We start from the raw sequence: 18261 nt of genomic DNA, 5'->3' as shown, positions 1-18261 counted from the left end.
CTTCTAGCATAATTTCAGGAATATAGAAGACATAATTAACAGTACTAGAGTCAGACTCCCCGCTTTGCTGTGATTTGCGCTCATAATCATTATATTTTTGAGAAAAAATGAAAATGTGGAAATTATTTAAAATTTATGATAGAAGTTAGAAACTCATAATAAGTAATACAGCGGACAAGTGCAATTTTTCTTGTAGCAGCGTCTCATAATGAGATTCAAAATATAGAAATTGAAACTGACGTTTAATGTACAGGTCAGATTGGATCAATTAATTTTGAAATTTTGAGCAACCAAAAGAAAAAAAAAGGGAAGGGTAGAAATTTAATCGTATTTTGAAATAAGTGCAATACTGTCCTTTTAATTTTTTGTAAAATGAAGCATGAAGCCCAGATTGTGCTGTACGTGCAATTACGATTACACGTGTCCCTCCATTCTTAAATCTTGCTGACACGTGTCAGTCAACTCTCCTATATATGTGTCGGCTTGCCCCCAAATTCATCCCTTAACTAGTAGCTTCTTTGTGTAAATCTTTTTATTCTTCCATCAGTATCAATTTTTCAATAAAAATTAAGATCAATGTCAGAGCACAACCCAAGGGGTCTTTCACCGCCACCACCTACCACACTGCACCAGATTCTCCACCGAGGATGGCCATAAGGTCTGACAAGAAGGACGAGCGGGGGGTGCCGGTTAACAAGTTGGAAGATAAGGTCAAGGATGCGGCTGCCTTTGGTGGGCCTGTCTTTGGTGCCAGAGCAGATGATGGAAAACCCCATCTCGGTGTTGCCGGTACCGGCTAGACCACAAAGTTTCACGTGTAATTAATCAGTTAGGAAGAAGGCAACGTGTGTGTCTTAATTATAGAGTAAATTAAAAAGCTTTCCCCTCCCTTCGTTTTTTTTTTTTTTTAAAAAGGAGCACTATTTATGAATTTGCGCTGTGACCTCCCGGTTAGAGAAAATGGATTTATGAACTTGTGAATTTGAAACAACGTTTAGCATTTGATTTGTGAACTTGTCTGAATGACAGTGACAGGACAGGCTGATCAGGGATCAGGCCTTGGTCAATCAATTCAATTGGGCTTTTCTGAAATGAAAATCAGAAATTGGGCTTTTTCACAAATTCACGGATTTCTTATGTGTTTATAAGAAAGGGCTTTTTCAGAAATTGGTCAATTTCTTTCGAACAACAATGACAAATAGATGGGTCCAAACAAAAGGGTCTCTTTTTTAGAGTTGGATTTTTATAAAAATCAATTTATTATGAGGGTGGATTTTTGGCTGTTCATATAACAATCACAACATTCAGTTAATTCGAGTAACTATTTTTCGTCCTTATGCGGATGAGTGCACAGTGATGCCGACAACTATTCAAATTCGCCTCCTTTTTGAAACCCATACAATCTCTATGAAGTTCCTTCCCATAATTTGATTCATTAATCATACTGAGTTCTCCGATTTGCTCTCATCCGCCATAACTCTGAATTATAATATTAACTCATATTAGAATCTATCTTACATTATAAAATTATTAAACAAAATACATATTATTTAAAATTATTAATAAAATATTTTTGTGAGTTCAATTAGATACTCTTCTTTACTCTATCCACTTCTTTCCATTTTATTAATGACAAATGATAGTTAAAAAAAAAAATGCTTAGTAATTAGTTTATCTTTAAAAAACATGCAAAAATTCAAATATTTTTATATGTTGTAGTTGTTTGGATATAAATATTTAAGAAACCTTAAGCTAAAACAAAAACTTTCCTTTGTTTTGACTTCCTCCAATATTTTGCTTAGAAAAATCTAGTTTTTTTTATTCAAAAATAATGTCGATAATAAATTTCGCTCAAAATCCAGAATAAACTTTACCATGCATGATGCATGTATATTGGAAGTTTCTCAAGCAATGTTTATTAGCATTAGAGTGGGGTTGCTTCATTTAGTAGAAAGCATAACCCAACAAAAGAAATCACACATATGTTTTCCATGCCTCATAAATTTTGCGTGTCTACATAATATTTTTTGAATGATTTCAGTTAAGATATTCATAAAATTTGCACGCCATGATTAATTAAATTGTAGCTGTGCATCTTTTTGTGTTACTGAATGAAGTAAAAATAAAATTGTAGCTACGTGTGCACCTTTTCAAATTGCACCCCATAGAACTAAGTACAGAAACCAAAATGTGATTGAGACATGATGGGGGTTTCATATCAAGCAATCCAGAGAACAAAGAAAGAGTAAATTAATTAATTTTATGCTAGAAAAAATCTGTAACTTGAAAATATATCAAGCAACCTAGCGACATTCTCTAAGGTAATAATTATCGTGAAAAATAATTGGATGATTTTGGGGTTTGAGAAGACAAGATAATACGAAAATTAATGAAACTAATTAATACGAGTAATTATAATTATCAGACAATGATCTGGTCCGTATAATGGTTGATTAATAAAGATTGGCTTGACAAGGATTGAAATAAACTACTGCATCCAGGGCTCCGAACAAGCTGTTCTGTCCGTTGGATCCGGAGACCATCGCTCACTGATGTGTGGCGCGCCAAATAAATGGTCCTTATAAAGGGCACCTGGTAGACCATGCATTTGTTTCCAGAGAAAATCACTTAGAAACGGCCTAGGGGCTTCACCTCAAAAAGGAAAAAAAGAAAACGAAAACGCTAACAAACGTGTGTGAGTTGCGGGACCCACCACGGCGTGTTCCTTGCTTCCATTATTTTCTCTCTAGTGCATCACTGAAAATCTCTTGTTTCATACTAGAGGTTTGAAACACTATAAATTGGAACTGATCTCTATTTTGTATGTTACTTTCAACTCTAGTGCATCATTGAAAATATCTTGGTTCAAACTTGAGAGGTTTGAAACACCATATATTGGAACAGATCATTATTTTGTAGGTTACTTTGAACTTGCTATATATGTGATTGCGATAATATGGCTGGAAAAAAAATTAATTAAATGTTATGTTTTAGATTTTGGAATTAGATCAAAGAAAAACGTAATTGCAGAAGTTATCAATATCGTATTTCTTAAAAATAATGTCGATTCCATTTGATCAAATCCACGAGTCAAAAAGCATTCAATAAAAAGAAAATTCATCTAGTATGCATCATAGTGCATGCATAGTCGGAGGATCGATGTACACTAAAATAACCACAATGCATATATGTTGGAGATGAGGAATGGACCAATCCATATTTAGTAATATCTTGTTTTTGTACTTAATCATATAAAAATTAAAATATAAGAATGTATTGATTGCAATAGTAAAATGGAAAAACAAGATTGTTCGTAACAAGTTTACATCTTCATTTGTACAGATGGCTCCATATTATGCCACCAATTTCGATCATCGCTGCTGTTACGGCCATCTTGTCTTTTCTTCTACCAACTCTCTATTGTCTGCTTCAAGTACGATAGATTAGGTCATGGTTCTTTCCATTGTCGATCATCAACCTTTATTCCTAGCCCCACCTCCGTTTCTTATACTAAATCTTAGATGGATGATGCAAATTGCCATCCAATTATCAAAGTCTATCGTAATCAAGTAAATAGACAGTTTAGTTAATCTTTATTTAACATTAATATTGATCATGTCATAGTTTTGAAGACTGACAAAATTATCAAAATAACAATCTGTCCGAGTGATCCTTCTATATATTATGATGATTGCACAACTTGCACATAAGATATGAACAAATGAAATAATCCTACCTTTAAAAATATCGAGGACATTGATTTCCAATAATTTAATAATTTTATCAGTATAGATCAAATTAATACTTACTGATTTATGCCATTTTTAAATAACTGTCAATTGTTTTTGGTTTACTCCAATATCGCATGCAGTCACTTTTTCCAAAATGATATTATATAATATTAATATTTAGTTCCATATAATTTATAAAGTTGATGTCTATTATTCAAATGAAGTTTCTCTAAATGATGCATTTATAACCTGCTAGAGAGTGGGCATCCGGTCATATACTACAAAAGACTGGCACTTTTTGTGATGGTAAAAAGTGACTTTTTGCGACGGAGTACCATTATCAACGTGCTTTTTCTATTAGTGACGGTACTTTCCGCGACGGAGGCCCGTCATAAATGTGTTTTTTCTCTCGCGAAAAGTGTCTACCTTGTTGTTACATCTAACTGGGGAGCTTTACCTAACAAACAAATCATGCATTTTTGATCTTCCAGGCATCATAAATTTTAGTTAGCGTCCAAAGTATGACTTAAAGATAGAGTATAGTTTGAGAATGCATAAAGTATCATAAATTTTTGGTCTTCCACATCATAAATTGTAAATGTATTTTCATATTGTTTTAGTTAGCGTCGTACAATTTTAGAGAGGCTAAACATCATTACAAGAATTGAGCAGAGTTTGAATACAGATAAGCTAACATCATTTTCAAAAGTTCAATAAAATATAAATTTGTATTATACAAAATAAGATTTTTCACTATTTTGCTTCTTAAAAAAATTACTATAACAAGTTTATTATTTAGTGATTAATTATCTGTATCAGAAGAACATGGAACTCTTAATTCCATTTTTATTTTAATAGTGCCTAACATGTTTTCTTCTTAAATTCGTTTTTCTATTTATTTTTTTTAAACTGGTTGAATTGTTTGGTTCAGTTCAGTTTAGTAATTTTTAAAACCAGTTAATCCAAACTACCCGAAATTTTTAAACCCGTCTCGCACTCTAGAACAAAAAATCGAATTCCTCTCCCTCGCTCTCACGTCACGCTAGTGCAGTTATCAGGCGCACTTCATGCAACCCTTCATGCACAATGTCACGCGCACCTTCACATACATACGCCTTTGCCAAGTTTTTTGTCATTGTTAGTTAACAATTCAAAAAATTCACAAACCTTGTGTAACATCCTAAAAATTTGAAACATGAAATCATAAAGGATCAAGTTGCAAATATGAAATATTTAGTGGTCTAAGAGAAAAAGTACATAAATTAATATATCTGAATTCATCCAAAAACCTTGCTTGGCTGAAATTGCGTTACCTTAGTTGTACTCCATTTAATTAATATAATAATGCGGTCAAACACCTTAATTCTCTTTCTTTGGAAAATAAGACAACAAGAATACATAAAAATATACTTTTCCATCTGAATGAACGACATGTATATAATTATATATAAAAAAAATAAAAACACTTATAATTCGGTGCTTCCTATACCTTGGGGAAATCAGAATCATAATCAATATATTCCTTGGAAATAACGAAAAGAAGGAAAAACGGGAAAGTTGAAGAGAACAAATTGATCAGAGAGGATGAGAAATAAGATGATGGCATCTCACAGTGAAGGATAGAGATCAACACTACCTTGGTAAATATAACACCAGTCAGGTGCGGATGTCAAAATTATTTAAATTTTATTTTTGACTTGATGGTTGTTTTTCCTTTCATAATTGTGCCCAAATCATTGTTGTTTCCTGATCTTTAAGATTTCCTAATTGAATTCATTCGTTAATTTCTGATTTGCATCATGTGTAGTTATAATAGAAGATATGAGCTGAATATTGCATTACTTGACTGACCCCAAAATCTGAAGTGGTAGTTTGGGTTTGCACAAATAAATGACACAGAAGTTTGAAACTTAAATTTTGGTACCTGATTTGCATGCTACTTACAATGAATGGATTGAACATATTGGGATGAGTTGTCAAGTTATTTTGGCATAGCATAGACAACATAATCTGAACTTTAAGCAAAGGTCATTATAAGTTATGAGACATGCATGTAGGATAGCAGATTTTTGGCACACATGGATATTTAAGACAAAAGCTGAACCTCAGTTTATGCATGATACAAATTGCATGTAAGTAACCTGATATGAACCATGATATTTCTATAGATGAACTTTCTTGTTTTCGTAGGCTTGGTATTAACAGAATTTTCAATGGATTTTGAGTATTTTGAGATAGATGTTATGTAAGCACTTGATTGAATATCGTGCTTGAGAACTTGATGGTCATGTAGGCGTTGTTTTTTCGTGGTAGCGCATGATCGGGGTCATGTAGGCGCTGTTTTCGTGGTAAGCGCATAATTTCTATTATGTAGGCGCCATTAATTCGTGGAAGCGCATAATGGAAATTATGTAGGCGCTGTTTTCGTGGTAGCGCGTGATTCAGTTATGTAGGCTGTTAATTCGTGGAAGCGCATAACCGAAGTCTCGTAGGCGCCGTACTCGTGGTAAGCGCACAATTTCAGGTTATGCGCATAACAGAAATTGTGTAGGCGCCGTACTCGTGGTAGCACATGACCAAATTAATGTAGTAGCAAGCCTGTAGCGCATAAAACAAACCATACAAGAAAATAATATAAATTGCTTTACTAGAACTTTATGCATTAAAGGTAAGATTCATAGGCATTGCATTTGGTTATTCATATCATGTCAAATGCATGATAATTGATTTAATTTTTGTCATATTTTATTTCTTTGGCATTGCACTTATTGTTGTACAATGTGGATTGATTCTTTTATTTAAATTTGAGCATTCTTATTTGAAACTAAAAACCGCACTGAGAGATTGAAAATCTCTCATCTTTTCGCTTTGTGGGTTCCAGGTACTAAGGGCGACACAGAGCAGCATATAGACTAGGCGACAAGAGTGGTGACTGCCATATTGTATAGATTTTGGTATAATCTTTACATAAATATATATATGTTAGTGTGCAGTCATTTTGTTGTTGTCCATGATACATGATTACTTCTCGTATTTAGATTATCTTTTTGTTCATAATGTGCGGGAAGTTATCTTTTGTAAATATTGGAAAAAAGGACTGTAAACTTATACATATATATAAGTGTGTTATTTTCCATTTAGAGACTATACTGTAGCATGGCAGTGTTTAGCATTGGTATTTGTCATAACCTGATGCATATTAGTGCCTTGTGACATCTAGTCGGGTGTACTGTTATTGACCACTTGACATAGGTGTTACAGCAAGTTGTCAATTTTTCTTAGCTGTGACACCTTATTTATTTTTATGATTATTATTTTGATTCAATCGGATAAACTGAAATTTAGTTTGTTCATTTATTGTGTCAGTTTTAATTCAGTTAATAATTTGATTTTTTTCGATGCAGTTATATTTTTTAATACCAAATGAAATTTTGGTTTATCTATTTTATTTTGATTTTAACTGAATCGAACCAATAATCTGAATTAGATGATCTAGATTGGCTTGAATTGACAAGTACGTTGTCAATATAAATTATTGAATTCTCCAGGTGACCGGGTTAAAATATTATCCACGTTGTCAATATAAATTATTGTATAAATTATTGAATTGACAAGTACGTTGGGGCTGCAATCGATATCCTAGATCCAATATATTGTGATTTAAATATATTCTAAAAACATATTCCTAACATTTGCATTCGCTGTCTTTCTAATTTTGTAGTCGACTAGTGCTGTACAGCATTACTTGAGTCGAATCAAATTAACTAAATAAGGAGAAACTGAAACCAATTACAAAATTTATGATGACGAATCAAATTAACTAAATAAGGAGAAACTGAAACCAATTACAAAATTTATGATGACATGCAAAAGTTATGAGGCATGGAAAACAAGAAATGTGTGATATCTTTGTTAGTTTAAGATTCCTAAGCAATGCTAGCTACTCTAACATAAATAATCTCAATGCGTGAGAAACTTTCAATATGCATAATAGTCGATTTTATCTAGTATCTATTATAAATTTTATTTCTGATATAATTTTTTTTTAAAAAAACACATTTTTTTAAGATATTGGAGCAAGTCAAAAATATCCAAAAGTTCAGACTCAAATAAAATCAAAGATCATAAATCAATTTAAATATCATTATTCAATATTAATTTTAATATATTTCAAATCAAAACATTTAATAGTTTAATATCGTAATTAGTTAGTAATAAAATTATTAAATCTCTCGAATCATTATGACTTTGTGGCTATTGTCATAAACCAACTAATTAAAATCATTAAAATAAATCGTAGAGACTGTCTAGATTTGGATTACAATATACAATAAAAACATTGGAGAATTATGCAAAAACAGTTAATAATGAAACGTGTAAGGTAAATTACAATCAAGCTAAAAAAGTATTTGTTCTACTCATATAATATTTTGTCGAGGCTTTAAGAATAATACCTATACATAATGTGCTTGTAAATGAATTTGATAATTACCGTTATAGGGTTATTGTTAATTCAAAATGTATAGATTTAGCTAAAAGTTGGTTAATAAATTATCATGAATTTCTATCTGGTCATATTTACTACAAGACATGTGGTTAGTGTTACACAAAAGAACTCGATTGTATACGCTAGATAGTGTTCCGCCTAGAAGGCCTGAAGACTCCAAAATTGGTGTTTGAGTTCATGAGGGAGTCGTTCAGTAATTGTATAATTAATTTTTAATTAATAGAAGTCATGTAAAATGTATTGTTGTATAATTAAATGGCATTTTAACTAAAATTTTGATATAGTGTAGCAATACTTCTATAATGTCAATGAAACTTTCGATTTATAATTATTTTATTCACATGCTTTTGTAGTGTTAAACTGGAACCCATATATTTAAAAATGACTAGAGAGTTGTCTTGTATTAATATTTTAAAGTTCAGGGATTTTGAGAATAGTCAGTTTTTTATTTCCTATCCTTAAATGTAACAAATAAATGGGAATGACTATGTTTTTTTTTTCTTTTCAATTTGTCATCTCATACAGCGCCTTTCAAGTTTGATACACATTTTCCTGTAGGAGTCGATACAATATTGCTTTTGACTATACCTCCATCTGACACTAAGGGAAAAAGAAAAAAAAAAACAAACTATTTATTGGAAAATACAAGGGTATATTGCTCTACTGGAATTGAAGAAGCGACACAAAATTTATCTGAAAATCTACAATATTTTGAAATTGAAAAATGATCCAGACCTATTAAAACGATTATAGAACGGCAAAAAATAACGACAAAATTTCAAACGATAATAAAACGGCTCTTGAGTATCTGATTTCAGCAAAAGAGCCCTTTTTTCGAAAAACTTGCGAGAAGATTCATGCGTTAATGATGAGAATGTCGTTTTCTGAAATTCAGAATTGCAAAAAACAAAGAAAAGAGCCTGAAAACTTGAGTTCAAGTTTCCGATTAAGTTTTTCATTTCTAACTTTCGATTTTTTTTTCTTTACCATACTTTTTTTTAGACATTGTTTATGTAAATATATGAAGTCTCAGATCTAGTCTTCAGAAGAGAACTGCCCCATTGTGGGGCCAGTCAGAGCATTTTTCAAAAATTTTATAATCAGAGAGTATATTTGTTATTTTTTTTTATTGACGGCATTAATAAAAAAAATCAGACTACAATGTAGACACGCCACAAAAGATCGAGATACGGTCAACTTTGTCTTTAACGTGTGATCAGAAATTAAGTTGGTGGATTTACTCTTTCAAAAAATCATCATAAAATTATTTTTTATGTTGGTTGATGGGAGTGTGCGTGAGAAAGCATGATATATATATGTGAAAAAAAAAAATTAGAACATAGTGGATTTACTCTTTCAAATTAATGAGTTCATTAACTTTCATTTTTTATAAAAATATTTTTTTACTTATTTTTGTAGTATTATTTTTAAATGCGAACTAAGAAAATAATTATCATTAACTCAAAAATTTCTAAGAAAATATTTTTCAATTTGAACCTCATATTTATAAAAGTTATAGATTGAAGTCAAAAATAATATTTGCTTCGACCACCAGATCGAAGAAACAACACATCGAACACTAAAACACGCATCATCTATGAATTATCAATTAATAAATCTATCTTTCTTCGATGCAGATGCTTGATGGGTCGTTAGGGGAACGAAATTCAATCGTATGCAGCTAAATTATTACAGGAAACATCAAATGGCTGGAAATTAAGGTGGGCTCCAGTAGCTCATGACACCCTGCGGTGGATAGTGAAGGGCCCACACAATATACTTAGATTATTCTGCTTCATTCGACGGGACCTGACTCAAGCAAATTGAAACTGACGGTTGAGATTAATTCAGACACGGTACCTATAGAGGTGGCAAAAAAACTCGTAGCTCATGGATCGATCGTAACTCGCATCTAACTCGCTCGTTAATAGCTCGTTTGTTAGTGGACCGAGCTGTTAACGAGCTAGCTCTCGATCATCACTAGCTCGATCTAAAACTAACAAGTTTGAGCAAGTATGAATTTGTGAATTGATATGAATTTGCGTGAATTTAGTATGCATTAATTTATTTTGTGGACTATGTTTGTATGAATTTGAAGATTTAGTATTTTAATATGTATGAATTTAGTTACAAACTTAATTTATGATAGTTTATTTTATAACACATTATTAATACATTCGGGCTTTTGGCCCACGAGCTTTCACGAACTAGCTCGGCTCGCTCGTTGTCAAAACAAGCGAGCTATGAGCCACTTTTTCAGCTCGAGTCCGAATGTTGGCTCTCTCATGACTCGCTCGTTGCTAAAACGAACGAGCCATGAGCTTGATCTAGCTCGGACCGAGCCGGCTCGTTGCCAGCCCTAGGTACCTATTCGGAGATAGTGCAGGGAGCCAGTATTATTTGTACTTTGAGATTCGTACAAAGTTATAAGAACGATCATGAACTGTTCCTTTCAATTTCCTTGAATTAGCTACCTGGGTGATCCGAATTCCTTTTTAGACTGTGTTAGGCTGATAGATATATACCAAGTGTTTTCTATGACTAGGCCCCATTTATTTCCAAACATGGGTTCTCATGAAACATGGATTTGAAAAAAATATGGGCCTCGGTTTTTGAAAATTGTGGAGAATATTTAAAATGTGAGGCCCTCCAAGTCTCCATTTAAACATGGGTAAGCCTATAATGTTGACAAACAAGTTACTCATAGGGACAATATATATATTTGTCAATTTAAATTTGAAACTAACTAATAAAAAATTAAATTAATTAAAGAGGATAGAAGAAAATATATTAGGTCACAATTGAAATATTGGATATTATAAAATTTTCATGGAAAAATTGTAGGGGTGAAAACATATTAGATAGAGAGCGGATAGTTGTAAAACCATATCCAAATTAATTTTTATTTTCAGATACAAAACAGAAGCAGACGGATACAATATTTATCTAATTATATATAAAATATAATATCCTATCGGATATTTATTAAAAAATATAAAAAATATTTTTAAAGTTCATAATATTTATCTAATTATAATAGTGAATAAGATTGGCACGAGTACAAAGATATAATATTTATGCTCCGTCCGCTGTGTAGCGCGAGATGGAGAGAATAGAGAGTGTGAGACAGAGATGCAATGTGTCACGCAAGATGGAGAGATCGATTTATAGAGAGCTAGGGTCGGTGAAAAAGTCGCTGGCGTTGGAAAGGACCGGAGGAGAAAGAGAGAAAGGATGAGACCGTGTGGGAAAGGATATAAGTATGCGAATTTGGTCTACTTTCATACTTCAATTCAAAATAAATTCTTAGACTATCGATAACTCACTTTAGATTTTTTTTTTTTTTTTTTTTTTGTAATTAATTGGCATATTGAATTGGATAAACTGATCTGGAGAAGTGTTCGATTATTTTTTAAATAAGCATATAAATATACGAATTTAAAATGTTACAATAGGTTTAGTTAATGTGTTTAGCATATGCTCTAACTGATTATTATTTACTTTTTTTTGTCCAATCTCCTCCATTTTTGTAACGACGTCGGAGGTCTTCTGAAGTGACAATGTACAGTATGTTGCCCCTAAATTCACTTTTTTTTTTTTTGTATTCATTCATTTCTGCATTGCCTTGGCAGAAATCGCATGAAACCTCATCAACAGTATAGATATTGATCATACAACTTTTGCTTGCACACATAATATTATTCATTTGGAAAACGTGGATGTCAATAACTGTGTGTGTGTGTATATATATTTTCGTGTTAGGTTAAGTATCACTGTTATATGAAGTATAACTCACATAACGACTAATCTTATATATTTAATTATGAGATATTTTCATTAATTATGTTAGTATATAACATATTTTAAAATATTAGAGTAAATCAAAAAACAAACAAATAAAAATGTCATAACACATATATTGATCAAAAGTAAAAGAGCATTGTTCTCTCCCTTTATTAATTTTTGTAGTAATCACAACTGACTTAATCCCTTTAACATAAAAATATGTTTAGCTTCTCAATTATTTTTTTAAATTATTAATAAATATATTTATTGTAAGCTTTTTTATAGATAGATTTCATTTCAATATAAAATTTAGAATGTAAAATCTACATAATAATTGCTTTACTTTTTCAATTATTTTGTATATCTCAAATTATGCAGTCAAGATACATACTATATTTTTTTAGGTTTGTGAATTTTATAAGATTATATACACATTTATCTATTAAAATCTTATGCTGATGTTAACTACATTTTTTTTATTTGTTCATTGTATTTAAAAAAAATGCTTTATGTGTGGTATTTTGTTTATAAAATTGGTTAATTCTCGAACATAAATTGTTTAACAAATATAAGAAAAACATCAAGACACCTTTTACTCTCATATATTTTAATATTTTAAAACATAAAACAAAATGTTGGCAATATTTTATATTAAAAATAATAACTGCAAAATAAGAAAAGTTCATATTTTTATACTCCGTATAACAATATTTTCAGAATTTGTTGTTTGGGAATTACCACTGGTGAACTGGCCTCTTTTTTAACATGTAAATTTGTAAGAAATATTTGAAGGACGCAAAGATCATTAAAAAAATGCATTAACACAATTAACAAATTCAAAAGCATAATCGATCAAACAACAATATTTACAAAAGTATTACTTTTAACTCATATAATTCAAAATTTTCAATTTTTCATGTGCTAGATGTGCTATATATACACACACACACAAACATGTGTATGTATGGTCTTATGCCATGGTTATTATTGATTTCAAAGTTTGTTTTCTTCTTCTTCAATTTTTAAATAAAATTTATTGAAATAATTCAGATTTTAAAGGAAAGCAAATATAAAGAGCTCAATGCGAAATTTTGTTGGATTGACATAAATTTTTCATCGGTCATTTTTAGAATACGTTAGGATTTTATTTTTCATCAGTCATTATTAGAATAAAGGCAAGTAATAAGTACCTCCATCCTTTTCTATTTTTAAATATTATACCTTAGGCTAACATAAATTTTATAGGTAACTGTTAAAAATTCTTTGTACAAAAAGCATGACAGAGCCTCTTGTAAATTAGAGTGAAAAATTAAAATCATAAATAAATTTGGTATATATATTAGTCTCAAATTCTCAACATGTTGGTAAGACTCAGGTTTCACTTTTATTAATCATATTATTTGTTCAAGTATTTTTTTGAGTAATGATTATGTACCTCAATTCTTATTAGCAGGTTATCTGGTACTGAGACTTCGCATCATAGTGTTATATTTAAAAAAAAAAAATAGTGTTATTTTGTTTAGGACTTTTTGAGAAAAATCAAGGCTATAAGATTTCGCATAATAGTGTTATATTTAAATATATATATATATATATGTGTGTGCGCGCGCGCGCGCGCGTGTGTGTCTGTGTTTGAAAGAACTTGAGAGGGACATGATGACAGTGACATGAAGCAGTGCTTACATAAAAAGGTACAAATTTATGTATGGTCTTATACCGTGATTGTTATTAATATCAAATTTTGTTTTCTTGATGTTTAATTTTTAAATAAAATGTAAATTCAGATTTTGAAGGAAACTAAATATAAAGAGCTGCAATACGCAATAAAGGAAAATAGGATCCGATTAGCCTTAATTTGATATGTTAATTGTTTTATTTTTTCATCAGTCATTAATTTTTTGAATAAAAATGAGTAATAACTAATAAGTACCGCCATCCTTTTTCTATTTTTAAAATATTGTACCTTTACTTAGGCTAACATAAATTTTATAGGTAACTGTTAAAATTCTTTGTACAAAAGCCATGACAGAGGCTCTTGTAAATTAGAGCGAAAAATTCAAATCATAAACAAATTTGGTAAATTACTCTCAAATTGTCAACATGTTGGTAAGACTCAGATTTGACTTTTATTTAATCATATTATTTATTCAAATATTGTTCCTCGACTGTTATTTTCTATATATTACTGGTAATGAAAGTGATTTTGTTACATCTCTTGTGTACGTAGGGCTGATTTTACACAAAAACAAATTTCAAACCTCCTTAAAAACCAAGTACGTGTATATATGGGCTGATTTTGGATCCGTTGTCGGCCCATAGTTTTTAAATTGAAACAAAATACATTTTTTATTATAGGCCCAAGATGAAGCGTCAAGGCCCAGACAGAGCGCTTTGCAATTACAAATATTACAATTAGAATTACACGCGTCTCTTCATCCTTAAATCTGATAGACACGTGTCAGTCAACTCTCCCACGTGTTGGATTGCCCCCAAATTCACCCCTTAGCTAGTAGCTTCTTCATATAAATCTATCCCCAATCTCTTTCTTTATTTCAATTTCTCCAAACCAAATCTCCTCCTACTTCAGTTCTAAGTTGCAGACTTGCAGTACTTGCTATTTCTATTTTTTCACCAGTATCAGTTTTTCAATAAAAAACAAGATCAATGACAGGTGCACAAGGAGCACAACCCAAGGGGTCTTTCACGGCCACCACCGATCACACTACACCGGGTTCTACCACAGAAGACCCACCGAAGATGGCCATACGATCTGACAAGGACAAGCCGGGGGTGCCATAACAAGTTGGAGGATAAGGTCAAGAATGCGGCTGGCTTGGGTGGGCCTGTCTTCGGTGCTGGAACAGATGATGGTAAACCTGATCTCGGTGTTGCCGGTACCGGTTAGACTGCAAAAGTTACATGTGTCATCTATGTATATGTATGCGATGTAACTGATAAGTTAGGGAAATGGCAATGCATATATCACATAGAGTAAAAATGATGTATACCAAATAAATTTAAAAAATTCTCATTCTTTTTTTGTTGTTAACTAATTATTTCTCAATTCAAGGGCCACTTAGAGAACATCAATTTATATACTTGTTTATGCTGGTACCATTTTGTCAAACAATTGTGCTGGTACCATTTTGTCAGACAGATATTTTGTCTAATTATTACTATCGCCAATTCCTAATTTTGGAAATTCGGTCAAGTCTCAGTTTGGGCTAATATTCTGCAAACCACCAACTAGGTATTCCCAAGTTTCCAACTAATACTGCAACAAATGGCAGGTAACAGACACCTAGTTCAAAAACAGTATGGCACTCTTATAAATAAGGAACAAAAATTGCTTCAAAAGAAAAATGAAGATTGAAAATAGATAAATCAAGTGAAAAGTACCCTGATGAAAAGCCCGATTTGTCACATGCTTGTCAGGTTCTGGCTTTTTGGCAGAATCACTGTCCCCTGTATTTTTCCATGTAGGGTATGATAACACTTAGTATCCTCTCAGATTTATATCACATAGGAAGCCTGACTATAATTTTTTTTTTCTTCTTTTCAGGAAACTTACCATCCATTTGAGCATCCATGTCAGTAGAATTGGCTAGGTTTAAGAAGTCATCCGCATCTGATTGTTTCGACCCGTTAGATGATTCTGCATGCATAAGAAGAATAAAATAGTTATTAGGTAAATAATTTTATCATCTCATCTCATTGCAATATCAAAAGCAAGACAAATTTAGACATGCTGAGAAAAGACTAACTAAGATGCAAAACTGAGTTATTATTGGTACAACAAAACAATTGGTCATTGGTATTTCCCTTGTTTTAATTGTTTTCATTTCTTCGCCAATGATCACCAGGAAGGACAGTCCCAGAGCAATTTATGTTACCAGTCTGTACTGGTAAAATATAAAACAGTCAAAGTTACGTTACTTTTTTCACGATCCGAAGCAGGCCCATAAGAATTTTCCTGCAGATTGAAGTGTGAAAAAATATCCATCAGATAATATACTAGTAATTTTTTTATCATGGAGTAGAGTAGATTGCTTAGTAACCCTAACAAATACAATCACAATAAAAAAAAATTACCTTGTTTTCATACAGTGTTGAGGCTTTGGTATATGAACCACTTCCTGAGGAACTACTTGCGTCTGAATCTGTAAAAGAGAAAAAGATCTCATCAATCACAATAAATACATTTTGAATTTAAAAAATTACACATGGCAAGAAACCGTAAGGACCACCAGTAAAAGAAAACAACAATATTGACCAAGATATTATCGAACATGAGTGCTAAAGTTTAAATGAATTTTGTTTTTCAAATTTAGCCATCATTAAATATCATACATGATAATCTATTATAATTTCTGAAACAAATTTCTTTTTGGGACTAACCCTAGAAGGATCTAAAATGTCAATAGCAAATTCATATTAGAGACTAACCCAAGAAGCTTCTTCATATGAATCTTCCTGACATGTGTCAGTCAACTCTCCCACGTGTCGGGTTGCCTCGGCCCAAATTTCATCCCTTAGCTAGTAGCTTCTTCATATAAACCTTTTCCCCATTTCTCTTTCTTTCGTTCAATTTCTGCAAACCAAATCTCACTCTAGTTCATTTCAGATTTCAGTACTTGCTATTTCTATTTTCCATAGTATCAGTTTTGCAGTTAAAAAAAAAAAGATCAATGTCAGGTGCATAAGGAGCACAACCCAAGGGGTCTTTCACCACCACTACCTACCACACTTTACCAGGATTTTGCCACAGAAGACCCACCGAAGATGGCCATAAGGTCTGACAAGGACGAGCCGAGGGTGTGGGTCAGTAAGTTGGAGGATAAGATCACGGATGCGGCTGGCTTCGGTGGGCCTGTCTTCGATGCCGGAGCAGATGACGGTAAACCCGATCTCGGTGTTGCCGGTACTGGCTAGACCGCATTGTTTGACGTGTCATCTATGTATGCAATGTAATCAGTTAGGAAGAAGGCAAGTGATATATATATGTTGATTATAGAGTAAAAAAGAGGTGTACCAAATAGATTTTGACAAATTAAACTTGTTCCTTATATTATTTTTGTTTAATTATTTCTCAACAAGACATGCTTCTCAACAGCATTAGAAGCATACGCCAGTGTTATTAAATATTAATATATATTGTAACCAAAATTAAACTTGTGGGCCAATTTAATTCAAACCTTTGATCAGACCTAAATTGGGCTCACCAAATTTAGTCTCTTCAGTATAAAATTTGGAACTGAAATTGGGTTCAAATTTAACCTAATGTAAAAGCCTGATTTGTCACATGTTGTACTCCGACAGAGCCACATATCGGCTGAGGCCGTAGGGATGCGGTTTACACGAATCGGTTTACACGAATCGTTGCCACCAAAATAAACTTCTGCTAGAGAAGGATGTACCAGTGAATCATGATTTACAGTCCTCCTGGCTCCCACCATTGCTTCCCTAATCTCTAATCAGAAATTAAAACAAGTTAATGAAAATCCAGTGCCTCTGTAGGTAGTTAATGAATGCTAGATTCTATCTATAGTCATGGCTTTTTTCATTCAAGAGATTGCCATGTAGCAAAAATCATGTCTTTTTTTTTTAATTTATTTTAGGGATAAAATTGTCAATGAGGATTGGGTCAGTGTTGTTAACTATTCAATCAGCAACGAAAAGTTTGCATGATTATCCCTTTAAATTCCATAAATATATTTCACAAGCGTTCTCAATTTTCTGCCTCTTGAATTTGACAAAACTGTCAAATGATTTTCAATTTGTATATAGATTCAATTTTCACATTCATTATCAACGTATTCTGTTTTTTGTGTACACAACAATTGAATTTGCACACTAATACCATTTTCACATAACCAGTATTTTGTCCAAAATCTCATGCCATAACTATATATATCTATAGACTAGAGGTTAGCTTAGCTAAAAACGTTTTTTCCTAGCTTCAGGAACAAACAACTCAGTTTTTCGGTTTTCAAAGTTCAAACAATCAATCCAAATAATAGATATTCAATCTATATTAAAATGTGCTTGGAGACCACATTTTACATTTTTTGGAATTTTTTAATATTTATTATGATAGTTTGAAAATTGTTATTTTTATTAAATTTCAAAAAATGTAAAATTTAGTCTCCAAGCACATTTTAATATAGATTGAACATTTAACGGTTTGGATCGACTGTTTGGACTTTAAAATTTTAAAAATCAAGTCGTTCGTTCTTG

At 31.8% G+C, this 18261-nt stretch overlaps 1 pseudogene across 1 annotated transcript in view; it reads left to right on the top strand.

The window, feature by feature from the left end:
* LOC144548929 (uncharacterized) overlaps window positions 1–17284 on the top strand; it is a 33479-nt pseudogene extending 16195 nt beyond the window's left edge. Inside the window, exons 2-3 of the transcript XR_013509503.1 lie at window positions 14660–15009; window positions 17023–17284. The product of XR_013509503.1 is annotated as an uncharacterized LOC144548929 (transcript). The remainder of the gene's footprint in view (window positions 1–14659; window positions 15010–17022) is intronic.
* The last annotated feature ends 977 nt before the right edge of the window (window positions 17285–18261 follow it).

The sequence above is a fragment of the Carex rostrata genome, chromosome 34 (genome assembly GCF_964058835.1).
Source record: "Carex rostrata chromosome 34, lpCarRost1.2, whole genome shotgun sequence".
NCBI classification, from domain to species: domain Eukaryota; kingdom Viridiplantae; phylum Streptophyta; class Magnoliopsida; order Poales; family Cyperaceae; genus Carex; species Carex rostrata.
Note: the sequence above shows the minus strand (reverse complement) of the source record. Positions and strands in the feature narration are given on the sequence as shown.